This window comes from Aulonocara sp. 'chitande type north' Nkhata Bay, linkage group LG23 (genome assembly GCF_057382095.1).
Source record: "Aulonocara sp. 'chitande type north' Nkhata Bay isolate Kocher_YH1m ecotype deep benthic linkage group LG23, A_spYH_male_GT1.1, whole genome shotgun sequence".
Taxonomy (NCBI): Eukaryota; Metazoa; Chordata; class Actinopteri; order Cichliformes; family Cichlidae; genus Aulonocara; species Aulonocara sp. 'chitande type north' Nkhata Bay.
In genome coordinates, this window is record NC_141365.1 from 50,542,350 (window position 1) to 50,559,831 (window position 17,482).

Sequence of the window (17,482 nt, forward strand, 5' to 3'; positions counted from 1 at the left end):
GTTGGCCATGCTTCTTGTTGTGGTCATCTGTTGTCTTCCGGTATTTTCTCTGTAAGCGACCTTTCCTCGACCAATGAGATGAGCAGTAATCTGAGTTGTCATACTCGAATTGTCATAAGTGTGCTGACAGCTCATTGGTCACAAAGCAGGAGAGGGGCTGGGAATTATGTTTTCAAACAAAGCGTTAATTCCATTAAAAGTTATAGACTACTTTTGATTCTCACTGTATTACGGGACAAAGTGCGTCCCTTATTAGCTCAATACGGGACGTGTGCTTTTGTTTCTAAATACGGGACGATTCCGTTTTTTAAGGGACGGTTGGCAACCCTAGTTGTAGTATTCCGCATTATAGCTGCTCACCACTGACTTGAACCTGTTAAAATTTTAAAAAAAAGTAAAATTATTGTAACAATTACAGGGAGTGCACAATTATTTGGCAAGTCAATCAATCAATCAATCAAAGCTTTATTCGTCACATGCAGGTTGCCCTGCAGTGAAATAGGACCCCCCCCGACCTTACACATATAGCACAAACATTACATGGGGATACAGGTCAGAGATTGGTAGAATCAGAAAAAAAAACATTGAAATGTACACTACACTGGGGAAAGTACAAGAGGAAAAAAAGAGACCCCTACTCATGCTATGCTTCCATGGTAGGACAGCATGAGAACAGGAAACAAAAAAAACTCCTCTGCACAAGAAGCACATAAATGTCCACAGCACAACATTGTGAAGACATGACAAGCCACAGGGGTGGGTGGGGGTTAAGGAGTAATCCGAAGCGAACACAGCAGCCACCCTGCACAGCGCTACCATTCCAGCGCGGCACACAGACCCGCCGTGCTGCCCCTTCAGGAAACAAGCATCGAAGGCGTTTGGAAGGGAGGGGGGATGAGTGTGTGCTTATCAGTGTATGTGTGTGCGTGTCCAGAGTTCAGCGGAGACAGTGTCCTTCGCTCTATCAGGCTAAGTAAACAGTCTGCCAGCCAACCCAGGTGGCCTTCATGGGACGGGAAGAATAGTCATCACACAGTCGTTATCAGGGAGTTGTTTTGGTGGGCTCCAGCCTTGGGCCTGCAGCTGGCGCCGTGGTGTCCGAATGTTGAATATTGTTAATAAGTTGTATTTTTGAGGAATAATGTTATTATTGAACAACAACCATGTTCTCAATGAGCCCAAAAAACTCATTAATATCAAAGCTGAATGTTTTTGGTAGTTTTTAGTTTTAGCTATTTTAGGGGGATATCTGTGTGTGCAGGTGACTATTACTGTGCATAATTATTAGGCAACTTAACAAAAAACAAATATATACCCATTTCAATTATTTATTTTTACCAGTGAAACCAATATAACATCTCCACATTCACAAATATACATTTCTGACATTCAAAAACAAAACAAAAACAAATCAGCGACCAATATAGCCACCTTTCTTTGCAAGGACACTCAAAAGCCTGCCATCCATGGATTCTGTCAGTGTTTTGATCTGTTCACCATCAACATTGCGTGCAGCAGCAACCACAGCCTCCCAGACACTGTTCAGAGAGGTGTACTGTTTTCCCTCCTTGTAAATCTCACATTTGATGGACCACAGGTTCTCAACGGGGTTCAGATCAGGTGAACAAGGAGGCCATGTCATTAGTTTTTCTTCTTTTATACCCTTTCTTGCCAGCCACGCTGTGGAGTACTTGGACGCGTGTGATGGAGCATTGTCCTGCATGGAAATCATGTTTTTCTTGAAGGATGCAGACTTCTTCCTGTACCACTGCTTGAAGAAGGTGTCTTCCAGAAACTGGCAGTAGGACTGGGAGTTGAGCTTGACTCCATCCTCAACCCGAAAAGGCCCCACAAGCTCATCTTTGATGATACCAGCCCAAACCAGTACTCCACCCCCACCTTGCTGGCGTCTGAGTCGGACTGGAGCTCTCTGCCCTTTACCAATCCAGCCACGGGCCCATCCATCTGGCCCATCAAGACTCACTCTCATTTCATCAGTCCATAAAACCTTAGAAAAATCAGTCTTGAGATATTTCTTGGCCCAGTCTTGACGTTTCAGCTTGTGTCTTCTTCAGTGGTGGTCGTCTTTCAGCCTTTCTTACCTTGGCCATGTCTCTGAGTATTGCACACCTTGTGCTTTTGGGCACTCCAGTGATGTTGCAGCTCTGAAATATGGCCAAACTGGTGGCAAGTGGCATCTTGGCAGCTGCACGCTTGACTTTTCTCAGTTCATGGGCAGTTATTTTGCGCCTTGGTTCTTCCACACGCTTCTTGCGACCCTGTTGACTATTTTGAATGAAACGCTTGATTATTTGATGATCACGCTTCAGAAGCATTGCAATTTTGAGACTGCTGCATCCCTCTGCAAGATATCTCACTATTTTTGACTTTTCTGAGCCTGTCAAGTCCTCCTTTTGACCCATTTTGCCAAAGGAAAGGACGTTGCCTAATAATTATGCACACCTGATATAGGGTGTTGATGTCATTAGACCACACCCCTTCTCATTACAGAGATGCACATCACCTAATATGCTTAATTGGTAGTAGGCTTTCGAGCCTATACAGCTTGGAGTAAGACAACATGCATGAAGAGGATGATGTGGACAAAATACTCATTTGCCTAATAATTCTGCACTCCCTGTATTGTTCACAGGTTCATTCAATGGGTTGTTCAGTGGCTTATTTAGTGAGTGTCGTTCAGTGGGTGTCGTTCAGTAGCCCATTCACTGAACGACCCATTCAGTCGGATACCAATTCATTTTCTATGGCGGCAACTTTTGACCGGGAAGTTTTTCAAAAGTGATTTCTTACACTTACCAAACAGACCCTATATAAGGGGATCAGTGCTCAGCTCAGTCATTCTGGCCGTGAAACTCAGAGTAGCAGTGTCTCTGGATTTTTGACCACAGCGTCTTGGTTAACTAAGACACACAACCTTTTTATCTGCTCTCTTTAAAGACTGTATTTACAGTACAGGTAATATTTTTGCATATTCTTAACTGTTGCAAATTGCTATTTCCTGTTCTTACTTACTTGATTTTAATGTGTTTTACTTACATGATTACACTGTTTTTGCCTTTCCTGGTTTAACAGTTTTTTAATTACATTGTTTCACTTTTTTTTCTTTTTTTTCTTTTTTAACTTACCTGATTATACTTTCTGTTCTTTCCAGAACACAACAGCCATGGAGGACGTTGGTGTTGAAAATATGAAGGGTTTGGCGGATGCTTTCGCCAGATCTAAAAGCGTTGAGGATTTCCTCCTGGACCCCAACATTTTCATTCCATTGCAGGCAACGACAGTTGAGGATCCCACGAGACTTGTTCAGAGTAAATTTGATTATGACGGAGTGGTGGTTGAACTAAAAAAAACTTGAAAGGCCTGCATATACCCTTTTCTAGGTTGAACATGGCACCCTTCAAAATGCACCAGTTGAAAAACTCCTGGCACACCATAAAGAAACACTTTGACCTTAGTAAGGTGTCTGTGGAGGGCTTAAAAGTGCTGCGAAAGGTAAGAGGCTTTGATTTTGCCTACCTGGACGGGGGATTCAAGTTAGAAGCTATAGTAATTCCCAAGTCCCTTGTGGTGGTGGACAGAGTCTGTAAAATGCCTGACTATTTACCAAGGCACACGGTGGACCTTGTTAATGGCATCTTAACAAAATTTGTTGAGTTGCTCAAAGACCTTCCACTGGAAGACCTGACCAGACCCACGCTGCAGAAGACCATCATTCAAAACAAAGGGAGCATGAACGTATTGAGCAGGATCGAACGTTCATGCTCTCCAAACTTGATGAAGCGAAGAGGATGTTGCCGGAGCATCCAACATTGGAAGTCCGGTTCTTTGTCTACAAATTTTGACAAAAGACAAGGAACCCCTTTCATTTGAGGGAAATAGCTAACCCTGATGATGTTGTGCGGTGTTCTCTGTACGTGGCCTGCAACTTAATACTACTGGACCCTCACACCACACTTTTCTGGTCAAGAGCAGGACTGGAAAGGATGTTTAGACCCAGAGCTAGGCTCTTCACGTGCATGTCCATGCATGAGTGTGTTAACGTGCAGACAGAACTCGACCAGCACCCACCGGACATCTTGCCAGCTTTGGCAGAGATTGTCACTCGGCCTAATGTCACCTTCTGGCAAGTTTATGTGGACAGCCCACACACTCATTATATGTCCACATTCCGGCACCCCATTAGCGGCTTGATCGTCACTGGTGGCCTCGGCCACCCAAATTACGTCACAGGCGGTGACCACCAGAGCTGAGGACTACTACATCCACATGATGGACTTGGCCAGGAAGGTAATTATAACCAGAGAATAGAGATCGTGAAGGGGATGGAAGGGAAGGAACTGGCAGACTTTACAGACGTTTTTTCATGCTCATTCTTCAACTTGAGGAAATTGCATAAGTGCCTGATGGACTTCCCCCTCGTTGTCCCCTTTAAACGGGAACAGCCAAGCGTGAATGAGATACTGTCTCGCTGTCTAAAGTATATGGCTGACCAGCTCCGGCAACTCGGGGAGAAGCACATAGGCAAAGGCGGCTTTCTCCCAGTGTGGAAGGCATTCAAGCTGGAGCTTGCGCTGGAGGAGGCATTATACGGGCACCCCTTGTACAAAATGGACAGACAGTACTCGGCAGCACTGGGGACCAGCTCGCTGCATGAGTTCAGTGCAACCAACATGAGGGGCTTCATGGGCCTGGGTGCAGCAACTGGTGCAGCTATTGAGGACTGCCCACCACCTCTGGCACACTGGATAAGGGACACACTCCAGATGAAAAGAATCGAGAGGCTATTTGCTCTCACATTGACTCTCAAGTGCAAGTCTTCCGTGCTGGGACCTGAACTTGTAAAGCTGCTGCTGAAAGACCTCTTCAGGAGGAATGACGCCATCTTCATCTCAGAGTTGCAAGGGGAAAAATGCCCAGAGAATCTCAAGGGACACATTAATCTGGCTGCACTGACGGAGAACCTGGCCACCAGAGACTCCTTCCCGACCCCATTCACCTTTGCCCGGGCGAGGAAGCTTGTTGAAAGGCAAGGCAAGAATGTACAAGAATGCCTGAGAGCAGGATTCCTTGAGCTGAAGATCAGGTGGTTCCCGGACATTAAGTACCGTGATATAAAGGGAACAAGGAGGGCTTCTTGGAACTTGATGGATTATGTAGAGATGCATAATGACGGCAGGGAGCCTTCCATCGAGTCCCAAGCCATGGCCATAGTAGGGGATGTGGCCATGGACTGTGCTACGCCAGGACCCTTGAAAGGTACAGAGAGCATGGAATGCAATGGCTGCCCCAAGTGATGAAGAGGATTCCGGGGAAGATTGAAAAGCACATGCGGAACAAGGTCTTGGTGCTGGTCAGCTCAGTGGGACTTATCATGAATAAGGATTTTGTGTCCTATGAGAAACTGAAGGACCAACTCCTGGAGCTGAAGATGACACAGGCAGAGCTCCAAAAGTACAAGATACTTTTAACATCAGTCTGTGAAAAAGTTTTCGGCTTCACTCTCTATAAGCTCCACTACGATATCCTTTATCGAATGGGGAACCCAAAACCCCATACGGAGAAAAAGTTGCCTCCAGATCTCCCCCTGGTGATGGAGGAAGAGGATGCGCCTGTACTAGAAGAGGATGAGGAACCTGTCCTATTGCAGATGAGAGCTGTGTACATGCCCGCTCAAACCAGCAGACACTGGACACAGCAGGAAAAGGGATTTATCAACCTTGATCCAACAATCTCCACTGGCGTGGCATACAAGGAGTATGTTGGACAATGCAAAGCAGCAAGACTACCTGCAAGGTCGTACAAGGGCTTTGGGAGAAAGCGAAGAGACCTTCTCAGGGATGCATAGGCATACAAGTTGATTTCCTTTTCTAATCATGTCCTTTTTTCTTTTTTTTTGACTTTATGCTTAGAACTAACAGAGTAGGACATTTTTGTTTCTTTTGTATCCACTTTAAGACAAGTGTGAATTTGATTTCTGTTGTAGTTGATCTTGAAGAAGTGTGATCTCAGTTATGTTGTTCACAGGTTCCACTGTAAATACAGGTTCAGTTCAGTTCAGTTCATTTTTATTTCAAACATTTCAAACATGTGCCTTCACAATCATTACAAAATATCATTCCATTATTTGTTTGAAAAGGAGTAGGCTGAAGTATTTACTTATTTGTCCCTACCCCCTCAAGTTTTACCTCTCATTCATTTAATTTTTTTTTTTTGTCTTAAATTAAACAAACAACATATGAAACATATAAACATATGAAGTAAAACAAAACATAACATACATAAATCAAAAACAAGAAATTAGCAAGCCCCACCACAGTATAGTTTCTTTCATATGAAAAATACAGAATGTGTATATTTGCAGATACACAAGTTATGGAAAAACAACAAAACAAAACAAAAAAAAAGAACCACAACACCATTACCAGCTACATTACCGTCCTGGGTTAACCCCGTTTTCTTCATTCTTATACTTATTTAAAATTAGGTTTTTATATTTTACTTTAAACTGTTTTATGTTTTGACTGTCTTTTATTTCTTCTGTTAGACTGTTCCATAATTTAACTCCTGCAATTGAGATTGACATAGTTCTTAAAGTTGTTCTAGCACTTTGTATTTTTAAATTCCACTTCCCTCTTAAGTTATACCCACCTTCTCTTTCTATGAACAATTTACAGATTTCTTTGGGAAGCAATTTATTTCTGACTTTATACATTATTTGCGCTGTTTTAAGCTTCACCAAGTCTTGGAATTTAATAGCTTGCATTTTGACAAAGAGTGCATTTGTATGGTCCCTGTACCCTACATTATTTATTAATCTAATGGCCCTTTTCTGTATTATAGTTATTGTTTGTGTGTTACTTTTGTATGTGTTTCCCCAGACCTCTACACAGTAGCTCATATATGGCAGTAGTAAAGCACAGTATAAAATGTGCAGTGCTTTCTGATCCAACATATGCTTTGCTTTCCCCAGGACGGCAATGCCCCGTGCCAATTTCCCCCGAACATAAGTAATGTGTGGCTTCCAACAGAGCTTGTGGTCAATGATCACCCCAAGAAATTTTATTTCATTTACTCTTTCTAAATATACATTGTCAACACATATTTCTACTTCGATGTTTTTCTTTTGGTTTCCAAACAACATAAATTTGGTTTTATCGAGATTCAATGATAATTTATTTATATCAAACCACTTCTTTAATATCGTTAATTCCTGTGTGATCATTTCCAAAACCTGTGGCAACTCCACACCTGAACACAGTATATTTGTGTCATCTGCAAATATTACAAACTTTAAAATCTCCGATACTCTGCAGATATCATTTAAGTACATAATAAACATTTTTGGACCCAGTACTGAACCTTGAGGTACTCCACAAGCTATATCCATCAAATTAGATTTATATTCATTTATTTGTACATATTGTTGCCTATTCCCTACATAGCTTTTTAACCATTCCAAAACCACTCCCCTAAACCCGTACTTTTCCAGTTTTTTTTAATAGAATTTCATGATTAACAGTATCGAACGCCTTCTTTAGATCTAAGAAAACTCCGAGCGCATACCTCTTATTATCCATACATTCCGTTATCTTTTCCATTAAATCTATCAGTGCCAAAGCTGTTGATCTGTTGCTTCTGAACCCATACTGACTATCTGTCATTAATTCATATTTTTCCACAAAACTGTCAAATCTTTTTATGAAGAGTTTTTCCAGTATCTTAGAGAACTGGGAGAGTATTGACACTGGTCTATAGTTTGTAAAATGATGTCTTTCACCGGTTTTGTAAATGGGAATAACTTTAGCAACTTTCATTTTTTGTGGAAAAACTCCTTTTTGAAACGACAAGTTGAATATATATTTTAATGGTTTTACGATACCATCAATAACTGTCTTTACCGTTACCATATCAATATCATTCCAGTCTGTACTGGTTTTGTTCTTAAGTCCTCTAACCATGTCATAAATCTCTTTCTCTTCCACTGCTCTTAAAAACATTGAGCTACTATTCCTTTCAATATTTTCACCAGTGTCCCTTTCTATTCCATCAACCTTTATTTCTTCTGCCAGTTTTGGCCCTATGTTTACGAAGAATTCATTAAAGCCATTTACTATCTCCTCCATGTTATTAATACTTCTTGTCCCTTCTATAAAGTACCCAGGGTAATCATTATTCCTTGATTCATTTTTGATTATTCTGTTTAATACATTCCATATATCTCTTGTGTTATCTTTATTGTGTTCTAACCTTTTAATGTAATACTCTCTTTTACAGGATCTCATTATATTAGTTAATTTATTTTTGTAAGTTTTATACTTCATTTCAGTTTCTATTGTTCTCTTTTTTATGAATTCTCGATATAGGGTATTCTTTTTTTTTTTGCTGGCATTTTGTAGTCCTTTTGTCATCCATGGTCTTCCTGCATAGTTGTGTTTCCTATTGATTTCAATTACTGGGCAGTTTTTATCAAGTAATGTGTTAAATGTTCTTAAAAATCCTTCGTAAGCTTTATTAACTTCTGTTTGTTCATACACAATATTCCAATCTTGCTTTAAAAGTTCATTTCTAAGACAATTTAAGGTCTTCTCTGTTCTTATTCTTTTGTAAATAATCTTATGTCCATCGTTGTTCACTTTATAATGGCAATTATACGATGCAAAGACTGGTAAATGGTCACTTATATCATTGATTAACAGCCCACTTTTTATCTTTCCTTCTATTATATTTGTAAATATATTATCTAATAGAGTTGCACAATGAGATGTTATTCTGGTCGGTCTTGTTATCAGTGGAAATAAACCGATGCTGTACATGGAATCAATAAATTCTTCTGTACTCTTATTATGATTTGGATTCAATAAGTCAATATTAAAGTCCCCACAAATAAACATTCTTTTCTGATTTATATTTGTAAATAAGTCTTCCATATTATCCTTAAATATCTCAATCTTAGATCCTGGTGTTCTATATATACAACTGACAATTAGGTTTTTCCTTTTTTCTATACTTATTTCCACTGATAAACATTCCATCACTCCATCAATAACAGTTGTCATTCTTCCCATTCTTTTGTACTTTAGGTTTTTATCAATGTAAAGTGCCACCCCACCTCCTTTCTTGTTGATCCTGTCTACATGAAGGAATTCATATCCATTTATTTTAAAGTCTTCTTCTTTTCCAGGAGTTATCCAGGTCTCCGATATGGCTATCACATTGAATGGCTGTTCAAACTGTGTTATGTAGTCTTTGATGGATTGAAAGTTTGCATATAAGCTTCGACTATTAAAGTGAACCATTGTTATACCCTGTTCTACCTTGAATTCCTTTTTAAGTTGCTCATTTGTATAATAATTGCATTCATTTGTCTTATTGTTAAAGAAATTACAATCAGGATCTATGTTGCTGTCATACATCAATGTCTTATTTTCAATATCTATATGAGTTGTTAGTTGAAAATTGTCAGACATCTGCGTTGGTTGTGCACTTGGACGGTCACATCATATTTAGCACTGCTTTGCATTTATCAGTTATATTTTTCTAGTTCAGTCATCTCTTTGATGACTAGAACCTTAGCCTGCTCTGGTGTTCCATTTAACTTAAAGAATATTTTACAGTCTGACGTCCAAGTTGACTGTATTTTCTTCTGTTTTCTTAATATTCTTGCTTGTCTTGCAATGTCTGCATTTTTCTTGATTAGGTGTTCATTTAAATAAACATTTGTACCTTTTAGCTTTCTTCCTTGCTTGAGCAGTTCTTTTTTCTGTTTTCTATTAACAAAACGAATGATAATGGCAGGTATTTGATTTTTTTCTCGGAAGAGGATGGCATCCCTCAATATTTTTACTGTCCATTTCTATACCTTTGCTTTTAAAGAAGGCCATTACCTGCTCTTCCAAAGAGCGTAGCTCTTGCTCGGGTGGCTCCCCTCTCTCTGCTGCTGCTACCCGTGCGTATGTCTGATGCTTGGTTTCCAGTCCTGTCACTATCACATCATTTACTCTTGAATATTGTTCCAGATCTGACACCCGTCCTTCCAGCATAGCAATCTTCTTGTCCTTTTCCTCGCTCTGCCTTCTTAGTTCTTTAATATCATCCATTAAATTGAGTATCAGTTTTTGTTGTTTTGAAATTGTTGTTATTTCTTCAGACATAAAGTTTAGGGATTTCTTTATGTCCTCCAGTTCCTCCTCATTAACGTTGCTCCTCTTAGGCGGCATCTTAACGCTCCTGGGCCTGGTGGAGCAGGAGGATCCTGGGCCTAGTGGCTGCTGGAAGAGCCTGGGCCTGGTGGCTGCTGGAGGATCCTGGGCCTGGTGGAGCAGGAGGATCCTGGGCCTAGTGGCTGCTGGAAGAGCCTGGGCCTGGTGGCTGCTGGAGGATCCTGGGCCTGGTGGAGCAGGAGGATCCTGGGCCTGGTGGCTGCTGGAAGAGCCTGGGCCTGGTGGCTGCTGGAAGAGCCTGGGCCTGGTGGCTGCTGGAAGAGCCTGGGCCTGGTGGCTGCTGGAGGATCCTGGGCCTGGTGGAGCAGGAGGATCCTGGGCCTAGTGGCTGCTGGAAGAGCCTGGGCCTTTTAGAATGGGGGCGTGTTAACAATCCTTTAAAACACAGATGTCAAACTCCAGGTATTTTAAGAAAAAAAAAAAAAAAAAACACCCCTCACATGGACTCTGCCTTGACCTGGCATGAGGGCTTACGTGCCCCTCTGGGATACAACCAAAGAGTCCAACAGCTGATCAGCGACCAGCTGAACCTCAAAGCTGTAACAGAGAAGTGTGAAGGACAGAGCAGTATACTTCCTGTCCCTCACGGCCTGGATGTTCAGCTGGTCGCTGATCAGCTGTTTCTCTCTCTGTCGGCATGTGCTGTGATGTTCACATCTCTGATGAAGTTTAGTGTCAGTACTGATATATGATCAGAATGATAAGATTCTGACTGTCTGAGGAAAAATTGCACCAAATCGAATCTGGACCTTGTGAATCGGAATCGAGTGGATTATAGAAATCAGTGACTAGCCTAGGCCCGACAGAAGTGGATATAACTGACTGTGGGTAATGAGAAAAGAGGAAAAGAACAATTGATAACTTTTTTAAGTTAAGGCCTGATCCATCTGAAATTCATAGCCAGTGCTCTGACAGGCAGCCATAAATCTTTAAACGCTGCTTTGGGTGCGCCCAAATTTTCTTAATGGTGCGCATAACAAAAAAAGTTAGGCGCACTCAGAGAGAGAAAGACAAAGTGACACTTGTTGTGCATTTAAAAACCAAACAGACAGAAAAACCAAAGACCAAGCTGTTCTTACACTGCCAACAAAAATGTGTTAAAAGGCATTACTCTTATTGTTTTGGATTATCTGGGGAAAGTAGTTTTGTGTACAAGGCTTTATCTATATTTTTGCCCCCATAACCTACCTACGAACACTCGGAACACAGACTTAGACTTCCGGACACAATGTGACAAACTGAACAACCATCCTCTGACTTTATCTCCACGAAGGAAAGTCCCAGAACGGCCAGGATCACACCCTCGGACTGGGGGTTGGATTCTGCATCCGTCGATGGGTCACTCAGCACCCATCAGTAAACCGAACAAAACTATTTGGTCTCATAGTAGGTCACCAACACCTGCCATGTGAGGGGTCTAACGACGCGGCAGGCCCTGCTGAGTACAGTGGTGGTCGAATCAGCCTGATCCGACACTCCTATCTCCAATTTCGAACTTTTTATTCGGTCAGATTTGGACCCATTTGAAAAAGTCCAGAACCGTTGGTGCTATCGACATGGGGTCTTCACCAGGGTGTCCGGAGGACCCCAAAATCCCCCCATAGACACCACTTTCATTCCTCTATCACGCTTACTTTTCCACTTATTCCAATTTTATTCGGTCAACTACTGGCTATTACCCCCTAACCTAACCCGAACCCCTAACCCTCAAACCCTAATTCATTTTTACCGAACATAAGTTAAAAAAGACGAATGGGAATTTACACAGCTGAGGGGAGAATATAAAAGGCTGAGCTCGCACAGGAGCTCATTTTCCACTCGGCACTCGATGAGAGCACATCTCTGCCTGTCCAACTATTGACAGCTAACCTAGCAAGGAGAAATTTTTTGGCAAACAGCTTTCCATGCCTTCAGAAAGGGACACCAGTGTGGACTTGGATGAACAGTTATTTAGTTTCAGGAGGCCCTATGGAAGCTTCACCAGCAGACGAACCAACGACAGCAAATGCCAGTCCTCCAAGTCGGGCAGATTTACACTTAAAGAACCCCATTTTGCTGTGTAAAAGAGAAAATTAGACTGTGTCTCAGCTGGTGGTGGAGCCAGACAGTCAGGCAAGTTCACGCTGCAAGGACCGTGCATGTCCCCCTGCCTTCAAAAGAGGGGGGAGTTGTCAGTCTTCACTCCCTAAATGTTCAGTATTCATAGCTCAAAGATTGTTTCATTTTGAGGAAGGGATAAAAGAAATTGAAGTACTAGTGAATATTGCACTAAATAACAAACGCACTCTTTGTATTGATAGACAGATGGGAATTTATTTTTATTTTGACTCAAACTGCTGACTGCTCTTGAAAAAGCCAGTGATCAGATCAGATCACATCACTAGAGTTATCAGCAGTGTTGGGCAAGTTACTTTGAAAAAGTAATTCAATTATAGTTACTAGTTACTACTTCAAAAAAATTACTGAGTTAGTAACTGAGTTACAATATTCTAAAAGTAATTAATTACTTGAAAAGTAACTATTGCGTTACTTTAAAAAAAAAGTTTAACCCTCTGGGGTCCAGGGTGTAATTGGCCATTTTTTACTACTTTTGATTTTCCCTCCACATTTTACATTTAAAAACTATTTCCTTTGCCTTGTTTGGTATCATCCTTTTCAGCACAACCTCACGTGCCTGGATTTACAGTTATGTTTTCATTTTGACATACTGTATTAACACAATTGATCCAGAGGATATCATCCTGATGCGGCCAGAACAATCGGTTTGACCCAACACGATGCATGCATTTGACCTGGACTTGTGTTGTTTGTATGTTTAGAATGATGTCTGGATACAAATCATCGTCATATCTGAAAATACACCATCTACCAATCAGCTCTGGACTTTCCCACTGGATTTCTTTTTCTGAATTTCCCCCACTGCCTGTCTGTGATACAGCTGTTTCTATCTTCTGGCCAAAAGTGAAACACTTGGTGTTGAAGCACTTGCAGTTAAACTGCTTCCATGTTGTGCACATGCAGCTTACATCATGAACCATCAGTTCTCCCGGAGCTACAGTAATGACCTGGTGAATTCTCATGGTTCCAGGAACAGCTGGTATCTGCTTTGGCATTTTCTTCATAGCTTCCTCAACATCTTCACTTTTCCCAAAGAACAGTTTCACACTTGTGTTTGTTTCAGAAAAGACCCTGAATAACTCTTCTGCATCTGGGATGTCATGCCCCTTTGCTACCATCATGTCAGCTGCTCTTTTTAAGGCTCCCCCGACACCATCTGGTGCTCCTTTTACATGACTGGCCTCGAAAAAAATCCAAGAACCAGCCTTGAATCCTCTTCTGTCCAGTTCTGTAGTGAAAAGGTAGAAGTTTCTTTGTTGTTTGTATCACGTACAGGCTTAAAAAGTGCAGCACAGACACTTGTGGATGTTGGCCTTGAAGGGAATCTAGCACAGGATTTAGGTGCTGCCATATTGCTGGAGGTCCTTTATGTCTACTGGGGGAGATGTTGCTAAAGCTCACAGGTTCTGAGAGTTTACCAACAGACAACACACCAGTATGAAAGGTGGCCTGCTGATGTGAAGCCCCAGAGTGGACCACCTGAACTTGAGAACTGTATTTACAGCTGTAGTTTTCTGAGAAGTCAACATGTATCAAAGCCACCTCACCTGACATGTTGTTCTTCAGGCATACTGCTGCTCGATATTAAAGTGATTCATTTTAAATTTCTTTACAAAGCTCTGGAAGAGCTCAATGAGGTCCTCTTGTGTGCCCTCCACAGATTTCTTGAGTGTCACCTTGACAGTTGCCTCCATCTCTCACGCTCACTCTGCAGGTATCTCTCCCTTCTTTCAGGATCAGCTTTAAGGCGTTCCCGATACTTCCTTTGCCCTTCTGCTGCTGTTGTTGGTGCCATCTTACTCGCATCCTTAACATGGAACATAAATCACATTCAGCATGCATGCAGTATAAGAATGGTGATTGAATATAATAATAATTAATTTAAATAATTGGATAACTTAACATCCAAAGTATTAAAATCTCAACCCCGTTACAATCAAAAACATAACAGGGTCGAGATTTTTGCACAAACTGGCCGCTGCTCAATATAGTGAATACCAGACAGAGCACATGGCATGCATGAAATTCAAAATCACCACATGTTCATGAACTAACAAAAAACTTTTTCATAAGTAATAGTTTTCTTTTTTTCATGTTACGGTACAATGGGATTTGGACAACAGGCTGTGTCGATAAATGAAGCAGAGGGAGCCTGACCATGCGTCACACATTTGACGAGTTAAGAGTGAGAATGTTGATAAGACATGAGGGGTGGAGAGACATGACCTCAAAAAGTGCTATAAAGAGTGGAATGTCACCACCCCTTTTCAGTTTGCCTGGTCCTGAAGAAAGATGTGACGTGGAATGGAAAGTTCAATAGACTAAATCTGCGATTTTGCTTATTTATGTGCGGTACACACTTTCTGCAAAGTCTTTACACAACTAGAAAGCTCTTGGAGCTTGGAGTCAATAGATCTTTGCAGCAGCAAACATGATTGAGGGGAAAAGGCCATTATCACAGCAAGTCGAGCGGGAACTGATGGGTCTGCATCCCAACATGAATTGGATTCAGAGTGTCTGTCCTCTCCAGTAAGGCCTGAAGTGCAGAAGGCAGCGTGCCCAGCCAGGGTGACGCCCAAACTGGAGAGCTGCCTGGAAGACAAGTGGATTTGCGACACATGACACTGAGCTCAACAAGACACTGGGCAAGCTGTGGCAGTGAGTACAACTCAGTTTCATCCAATGAACACCACATAATTTAATGGATTCTTTCTTATTACTATTTAACTGGCTTGGGTATAATTTTGCTGTTGCTGCTCCATAAGGCAACAAAAGTGTGAGAAAAAAACCAGGCTCTGCCTGTGAATCACTTTCTTTTCCTCCTTCCAACCTTTATGGCTGCGCATTCAAAACATTCATTAAAAGGACATTAGTGATGTGTGCTAGTGCACGTGTAGAGATGAGATTTATGGACTAAGCGCTGTTCTCTCATTGAATTAATGTACAATGAGTCATACATCATCTCTCAGTCTCCTCCAGCCCAATATCCATTTGTAGCATTTTTCAGAGGAACAGGAATGGGGAAAAGGAGGCGCAACATCAATTTGTCACCATGCAAACAGCCACAGCTCTCAGCCATATGTTGCCTTGAACAACCCGCACGCTGAGGCTGGAGACCGCGGAGGATGCTCTGTGAAGAGGGAGTTGAGTTGAAACCGGAGCCAATCATCCCGCCCTGTCTGCTGTGCCCACAGACAGCCTGGGTCTCTCGTGGGGCCCACCCAGCTGCCATGTACTCATTTGTCACACTGGGAGGAAGAGACCGCTGGTACACCAACCCTCCCATATCCTCCACGCATCCGTGCCTCGCCATTTGGTCGATACGGAGTCATCCGTTTAAAGGGTGTACTTATTGTACTTATTTTTGTGTGTACTTACCCCATTTTTCTTCTTTTTACTTACCAGATTCCACGAGCCATGGAGGATGTTGCTAGGGAGAACATGGATGGTTTGGCCACAGCATTTTCAAGTGCCTCCAGTGTTCCATATTTCCTGACTGACCCAGAGATCCTCATTCCTCTGCAGGCTAGTACTGTTGACAATGCTGGTGAGCAACTAGATGCTGACTTCGATTTTGATGGCATCGTAATCGAACCGAGATGGCTGGAAAGGTTGAAGCTGTTGTTCTCAAAGTTCAACCTTTCTCTCTACCGAATCCAACAGCTGCGGAATTCTTGGCATTTGATCAAGAAACATTTTGATCTAACCAAGTTTTCCAAGGAAGGCTTGGAAGTCCTACACAAGGTTCGAGGCATCGACCTTGTTGAGCTGGATGAAGGATTTAAATTGCATGTTGTTGCAATTCACCGATCCCTTGTTAGGGTTGACAAAGCCTGTCAGTCCCCACAGAAACCATTGATCTCATCAATGGTATGATGATCAACTTTGTGGAGAATCTTAAATTGTTCTGCTCGCTCTTCAGAAACTTGAATGTATGCCTGGTAGAATGCCCTGCATGGATTACAGCTTAGTTTGTAACTGTGTGCTTGGTGTGGCTGAAGAAATTGCTCATCAACTTTACTGTTGCGGTGAGGACCTGCAGATGGCGAGGCATTGCAACACTTTCCAATTAATGTGTTCTTGAGGAGGAAAAGTGTCTTCACTGGTGCTTTGCTAACACTGTCAATAAAGTCTTGATGTGTAAGGTGATATGGTGTGTTATGGAGAGATTGTGTCACTGCAGTCCGGGAGTTCACATCGTACTGCTGCTCTGCCCTGTGATGTCTGAAGTTTATCTGGCTCAGACGTTTAGGTTCAAGGTTCTTTGCTGTCCCTGCATTCCACCTGTGCTGCTCATCTGTACACACAAGCCCTGTCTTTCCACTGATCGCAGCATTCTGCACCTGTAACAAACATTAGTTTTTTTTCTCACTGTCAATACTCAAGATTTCAAATAATGAGGAAGTTTACACTAACAAAAGCAGTACACGGTCGGTGTCCTGCATGTTATAGATATGACCCTGGGTCAATTCACCTGAATCATATCCAAAACAGATATAAACACTGGCAAAGCCACCCATATTATCCATTTCATATTAATAGTCAGTTACTTTTTGATGCAGAAATATACATCCACAGTCTAATTTTTTTCAAAGTAGTGTGTGTGTGTGTGTGTGTGTGTGTGTACAAATATACATACAGTACATATATAAACAAACACAAACACAGGAGGTCGAGAAAGTGGCCTACACATCGGAAGGTTGGTGATTCACTCTGCTCCAGTCGCCAGGTATCCTTCATACCAAGACACTAACTCCAAGGTGCTCTCCGATGCATCCATCGGAGTTTGATTGTGTGTGAGCATTAAAAAGCACTTGCATAGGTAAATCTTAGAAAAAAGCGCTTGGGTGAATGAGGCAAGTTGTATAAAAGCACTTTGAGTGCTCAGAGTAGAAAAGCACCAGTTTATCCTTTAACTTAACTATAATGAAGCTTCTTCGTTTAAAATAAAAGGAATCAGGTTATAACAAAACAACTTTGAAGATTCCACAGAACTTCACAAACAAGTGTAAACACCATAAACAAAGTGTCCATCGTACTAAACTGATAATGAAGGAGTTTGAATTTTCTTAAGTTCATTCCTGAGAGTCAACTTTCCTCTAGTTTTTAGTCGCTAGCTAGCT

The 17,482-nt window shown here is 41.8% G+C and overlaps 3 pseudogenes; 1 reads left to right on the forward strand and 2 right to left on the reverse strand.

The window, feature by feature from the left end:
- The first annotated feature begins 3,141 nt into the window (after positions 1-3,141).
- LOC147302975 (uncharacterized) lies at positions 3,142-6,038 on the forward strand (annotated as a pseudogene).
- A 1,513-nt stretch (positions 6,039-7,551) lies between these two features.
- On the reverse strand, positions 7,552-10,312 carry LOC147302976 (uncharacterized; annotated as a pseudogene).
- A 2,595-nt stretch (positions 10,313-12,907) lies between these two features.
- Positions 12,908-14,053, reverse strand: LOC147302977 (uncharacterized; annotated as a pseudogene).
- Between the last annotated feature and the right edge of the window lie 3,429 nt (positions 14,054-17,482).